This window comes from Mytilus californianus, unplaced genomic scaffold (genome assembly GCF_021869535.1).
Source record: "Mytilus californianus isolate M0D057914Y unplaced genomic scaffold, xbMytCali1.0.p SCAF_19, whole genome shotgun sequence".
Taxonomy (NCBI): domain Eukaryota; kingdom Metazoa; phylum Mollusca; class Bivalvia; order Mytilida; family Mytilidae; genus Mytilus; species Mytilus californianus.
In genome coordinates this window covers 2362645-2368970 of record NW_026262667.1, presented here as the reverse complement: position 1 = coordinate 2368970, position 6326 = coordinate 2362645, and the positions used below count along the sequence as shown (strand labels likewise).

General features: G+C 35.7%; 1 long non-coding RNA gene across 4 annotated transcripts; it reads right to left on the bottom strand.

Moving 5' to 3' along the window:
- Positions 1-2597: 2597 nt before the first annotated feature.
- Positions 2598-4368, bottom strand: LOC127727067 (uncharacterized). 4 transcript variants are annotated; one of them, XR_007993751.1, is made up of 4 exons: positions 4352-4368; positions 3342-3526; positions 2838-3173; positions 2598-2669 (listed from the first exon to the last, which is right to left on the bottom strand). It is a non-coding gene; the product is annotated as an uncharacterized LOC127727067 (long non-coding RNA). The 4 variants fall into 4 exon arrangements; XR_007993752.1 differs by lacking the exon at positions 4352-4368 and adding an exon at positions 4184-4200; XR_007993753.1 differs by lacking the exon at positions 4352-4368 and adding an exon at positions 4017-4033.
- Positions 4369-6326: the final 1958 nt, after the last annotated feature.

Here is a 6326-nt window from a genome sequence, read left to right as displayed (position 1 = left end):
AAAGTTAGTTATGATGTTAATGAACATTTTTGGATATGGAACCACGAAAAAAAATCCAATATGGCCGCCAAAATAAACATTGTAGACATAAGGTAATTGGAATAGAATATCATACGCCTAATTTTTCCAATATGCTACAGTTCAGTACATATTCATGTAGGGTATCAAATGAAAGCCCAGGTTATGAGCTTACTTAACATTTTCAGGTTGTCAGCTTTGTTGTTCACGATTATTCTCAAAATTGAAATATATACCCCCTATCCCATGAAAAAATGACAAAAATGCAAAAAAAAGTTCTCTCAATTGTTAATAAACACCAAGAATATAATGAACAATTGATTATTTGATGTTTTCTTATAATTATTAAAGTAGTGGACATATTTGGTTGTATTTTTTTTACATAATTTGATTACGATTTGTACACGGAATATGAGGAAATTGTAAACATTATTGTCTAAACTATCTCAATCCATTTTCTGAATATTCATAAAGCTTATCAGTGAACCTGTTATTCAGATAGTATGAATTTGCTCAACATTTTTTAATATTTTTGGTTTTCAATGCTCCTAAAATTCATACTTAATTAAGTTTTCCAACTTTTTTTTATTTTAGTGCAACTAGTTAAGTCTTATTAGAGATTTCCAATAAATGACATACGTACCTAACTCGACGTACGCACGTAACGAGACCGGTTATTGCTAACCTATTAATTTTATTAAATGCGTCACTTAAGTTTTAAAAAAATATTCCTAAACTATTAAACCCATTCATGATAATTTTATCAATATCAAGTATTTCTAAGATGATGAAAAACGAAAGAAATCATGATTTTTATATATCACGTGATTATTGAGATTCCCGCCAAAACTTCACTGTCATAAGACCACGTATATACACGTATCTTTACCTATCATACAATTGATTTGAGTCTTCTATCATGATTTTGACCATGACTTTGTATTTCGATATACTTTGCAAATGAACCTTTTATTATTCAATATTTGACATGCTTTTATTTTTTAGTTATCAGATTGGTGTCCCTTTTTCCTTTCGTCTCTTAATGTTTTATAATATTTAATTTCCGAGGGTATTTATTATTAGACAGAGATTTTTCTAGCAATTTCAGAAATATCGAATTCAAAGTATTAGTCAGAATTTGTCTTTGTTAAAGTTGATAACTGGGATTGCATCATACTTTATTAAGCATCATTTCAAACGTTCTCTTCTTCTGCAGTTAATCTTGTTTATTTACAATCTCCGATTTTTTTCCCAGAGAAAACGTTCGACAAAGGGATGTGTAGATTTTAAAAAACAAATAATACAGGTCTTGTACTTCTTTCAATTTTAATTGTTGACATACACTTTTCTTTCAAATGAAAGTCAACTAACATTAAAAAAAGAATTTTGTGATTAAAAATGATATATGTAAATAAATGTGTACACCAATTCGTTATATATAGATTGTAATTTGGAAGGTGTACTTGATTATTTAGCAATAGATGACTAATCTGCATATAAACATAGTTGTTTTTGGATTAAGACAACTCTTACTAGTCCAATTAGAAGTGGATTCTTAAACTATAACATATTGATTGAGGTAAGCAAAAATTTTTAGTTTCAATTTTTGTCTCGCCTTAAAGATATATATTTATATATAAAGTTAAACTCTACGACATATCCGTGCATAGGATCACCAGTGAAGGTAATACACGGCTGAAAACAAATTTAATATTCATAATTACTTTAAATATGTATATATGTGTAAACCTAGCTCTGTGAAGGAAGGTTTTTCCAGGTTGTTTTTATGTCGTGCTGTTGCACCACTGTCCCAGGCTTAGGGGGAGGGGTTGAGCACTCATTCTTTATGTGCCTGTCCCATGTCAGGAGCATGTGGTTCACTTGTTGTCGTTGGTTCATATCTGTTATATTTGTTTTTCGTAAATTGTTTTGTTTTAAATCAGGCCGGTAGTTTTCTCAATTGAATTGTTACCAGGCTCAAGCTAGCAGCCACTCGCTAGCAGCCACTACGCTAGCAGCCAGTTTTCGGATATGTCTATGAACCCAAAAGTTGCATAAGATTCAAACGTACTCAAAATGTTTTTATTAATATATAACTACTATACTATTAGTTTTTAATATATAATTAAGCAGTCGAAGACACTATTCAATGAATTTAAAAATTTCATTTCCTGATTATGAAATTATTGAAATGCTTGCAAAATTGCTTGTCACATGGAATCGACTAAGACATCAGAAATTATTTTTGTGATATTGTGTCAAATGGCTTTCCATATTCTCGGCATCCTGTCAAATAGTTCCTGAAAAGTTAAAATTGTTCTGCATTACAAGAATAGAAAGTTGCGCTCGTGCTTTAATATTTTTTTAATCAGACAAATATGTTTTAACGAAACATTCTATTTCTAAACCAGTTTACTTTTGATTAGACAAAAGGTTTATTTTTTGTACACAAAGTATGGTGGGCAAGGAAATTAATTATTATCTATTTAAAAAATAGATCCGTGCTATACCCCGATTTTGAATTTTGGTCAAGCAGGCCCTAGGTCACAAGCTTCCGTTTGCACCTAGTGCGGAAAAAAGTATTGCCGTAGGGAATGTTTTATTAACTTTTCCGTATGGGTGGGGTAGGGTGTCCGATCCCAACTTTGGACCTGATTAAAAAAAAAACTAAGCCGAACCACACCCTGGATTTTTTCTGAAGTAAACCTCAGCTACTCAGCTTCACTTTGCATCTAGTGCGGAAAAAAGTATTGCCGTAGGGAATTTTTTATTAACTTTTCCGTATGGTTGGGGTAGGGTGTCCGACCCCAACTTTGGACCTGATTAAAAAAAAAACTAAACCGAACCACACCCTGGATTTTTTCTGAAGTAAACCTCAGCTACTCAGCTTCACTTTGCACCTAGTGCGGAAAAAAGTATTGCCGTAGGGAATTTTTTATTAACTTTTCCGTATGGGTGGGGTAGGGTGTCCGACCCCAACTTTGGACCTGATTAAAAAAAAAACTAAGCCGAACCACACCCTGGATTTTTTCTGAAGTAAACCTCAGCTACTCAGCTTTACTTTGCACCTAGTGCGGAAAAAAGTATTGCCGTAGGGAATTTTTTATTAACTTTTCCGTATGGGTGGGGTAGGGTGTCCGACCCCAACTTTGGACCTGATTAAAAAAAAAACTAAACCGAACCACACCCTGGATTTTTTCTGAAGTAAACCTCAGCTACTCAGCTTCACTTTGCACCTAGTGCGGAAAAAAGTATTGCCGTAGGGAATTTTTTATTAACTTTTCCGTATGGGTGGGGTAGGGTGTCGGACCCCAACTTTGGACCTGATTAAAAAAAAAACTAAGCCGAACCACACCCTGGATTTTTTCTGAAGTAAACCTCAGCTACTCAGCTTCACTTTGCACCTAGTGCGGAAAAAAGTATTGCCGTAGGGAATTTTTTATTAACTTTTCCGTATGGGTGGGGTAGGGTGTCCGACCCCAACTTTGGACCTGATTAAAAAAAAAAACTAAACCGAACCACATCCTGGATTTTTTCTGAAGTAAACCTCAACTACTCAGCTTCACTTTGCACCTAGTGCGGAAAAAAGTATTGCCGTAGGGAATTTTTTATTAACTTTTCCGTATGGGTGGGGTAGGGTGACCTGATTTAAAAAAAAACTAAGCCGAACCACACCCTGGATTTTTTCTGAAGTAAACCTCAGCTACTCAGCTTCACTTTGCACCTAGTGCGGAAAAAAGTATTGCCGTAGGGAATTTTTTATTAACTTTTCCGTATGGGTGGGGTAGGGTGTCCGATCCCAACTTTGGACCTGATTAAAAAAAAAAACTAAACCGAACCACACCCTGGATTTTTTCTGAAGTAAACCTCAGCTACTCAGCTTCACTTTGCACCTAGTGCGGAAAAAAGTATTGCCGTAGGGAAATTTTTTATTAACTTTTCCGTATGGGTGGGGTAGGGTGTTCGACCCCAACTTTGGACCTGCTTAAAAAAAAAACTAAGCCGAACCACACCCTGGATTTTTTCTGAAGTAAACCTCAGCTACTCAGCTTCACTTTGCACCTAGTGCGGAAAAAAGTATTGCCGTAGGGAATTTTTTATTAACTTTTCCGTATGGGTGGGGTAGGGTGTCCGACCCCAACTTTGGACCTGATTTAAAAAAAACTAAGCCGAACCACACCCTGGATTTTTTCTGAAGTAAACCTCAGCTACTCAGCTTCACTTTGCACCTAGTGCGGAAAAAAGTATTGCCGTAGGGAATTTTTTATTAACTTTTCCGTATGGGTGGGGTAGGGTGTCCGACCCCAACTTTGGACCTGATTTAAAAAAAAACTAAGCCGAACCACACCCTGGATTTTTTCTCAAGTAAACCTCAGCTACTCAGCTTCACTTTGCACCTAGTGCGGAAAAAATTATTGCCGTAGGGAATTTTTTATTAACTTTTCCGTATGGGTGGGGTAGGGTGACCTGATTTAAAAAAAAAACTAAACCGAACAACACCCTGGATTTTTTCTCAAGTAGAAGAGGGGCGAAAGATACCAAAGGGGCATTCAAACTCATAAGTCGAAAATAAACTGAAAACGTCATGGCTAAAAAAGAAAAAGACAAACAGGCAAATAATAGTACACTAAACACAACATAGAAAACTGAAGACTGAGCAACACGTTTAATAGCTTCCTTGTGAGCAGCAACCCTCTATCAAGGAAATCATGATAGAAAATACAAGCCCTGGAGTATCGTATCAACTGGGAGATATATACTCCGTATGCAGATACTGCTGGAATGTTGCTACATAAAAATGGAAAGTTCACAATTGGGGAGCTGGGGAAGCTGAAATCATCTCTTTTGTCATAAAGTTTTGTTTTCAACCGACCCTCATTATTAATTTCTAGATGTAAGTTAAGATATGAGGCAGACTTAACTGTATCTGTTGTATCCTTTATCTCAAGTTCGATGGTATAGATGCGTTCAACATAGTGACCAAATTTTGAATTATTTAGTGAGAGAACATCATCTATGTAGCGGAAAGTAAAGTTAAAGGATACTGCTAACTTCTTTTCTTTCTTCCTAAGAAGTTCCTGTATGAAGTCAGCCTCATATGAATAAGGAACAAGTGTCAAGAAGAGGGGCACAGTTGGTTCCCATGAGAATGCCGATTGCTTGTTGAAAAACACGCCCTCCAAACGTAACAAATATGTTGTCAATCAAGAAATCAAGCATCCTGATAATGTCATTATCAGAGAACTTTCTGTTAGAATCAGAGTGATTTTTTACAAAGTCGGATTTATCCCTCCCTAAGACATTATACTTGTATCAACGTTGGCCATTCTTTTTTATGAAACAAAGCAGGACCAACTCTTTCAATTTGTCTTTTAGTTTGGAATGGGGAATACTTGTGTAAATTGTAGAAAAGTCAAATGTTATAATATTATTGCAAGATGAAAGAGTCTTAGATTGTATGTACTCTAAAAGATCTTTGGAATTTTTTAGTATCCACATATGATTCACGCCACCTCTTGAATAGGTAGTTTTACAATAACTTTGAAGCCCGGCTTTGATTGCTGATAAAATTGATGTTAATAATTTAGAAAGAGGTTTCGTGGAGCACTTGGAAGACCCAGCAATATACCGTTGTTTGTAAGGACACTTATGTAGTTTAGGTATCCAATACAGTGATGGAAGATCCAGTTCTTCACCTTCGGTTGAAGATTCCAAAGGAACATAGAACAGACCTATGATTATCCAGGATTTCCTCTTTAGTAAGTGTCGTGGGGGTATATGTTGAGTTTCCAAGTGAATTGTCAATACCTAATTCATTTATCAAGCAGTTTATGTTATGTGATTTAAACACAAAAACGATGTTGTTTGGGGCTTTATCTGCGGGGACAACAACATATTTGTCATGGAGGTAGGACAAGTGTATAGCAACATTTGGGTCTTTAAAGATTGATGTAGCATGGGTATTAATAGACCATTCAGTGTCTTAATTCTGATTTGTTTTAACGACCTCACAACCTTAATCCATTCGGAAAGAGTATCTACTTCTTCTTTCTCGCGTGTAACCCATTGCCTGGCATAATTCTCGACTGAATCCAACAGTATTTTGAAGTTGTGTTTCCAATTGATGGATTTAGGCTCACGATATTTCGGGCCTTTGGATAACACATTTCGCAGAGAAGTGTTATTGACAATGTTTAGGTCACCAGTAATAACATGGTCAGCCGGATTATATATGAATGGGGAACTAGCACAGGTGCAATCAGGAGGTTTAGACTTGAAGTCGTCAATATTGAGATCCTGCAACACGC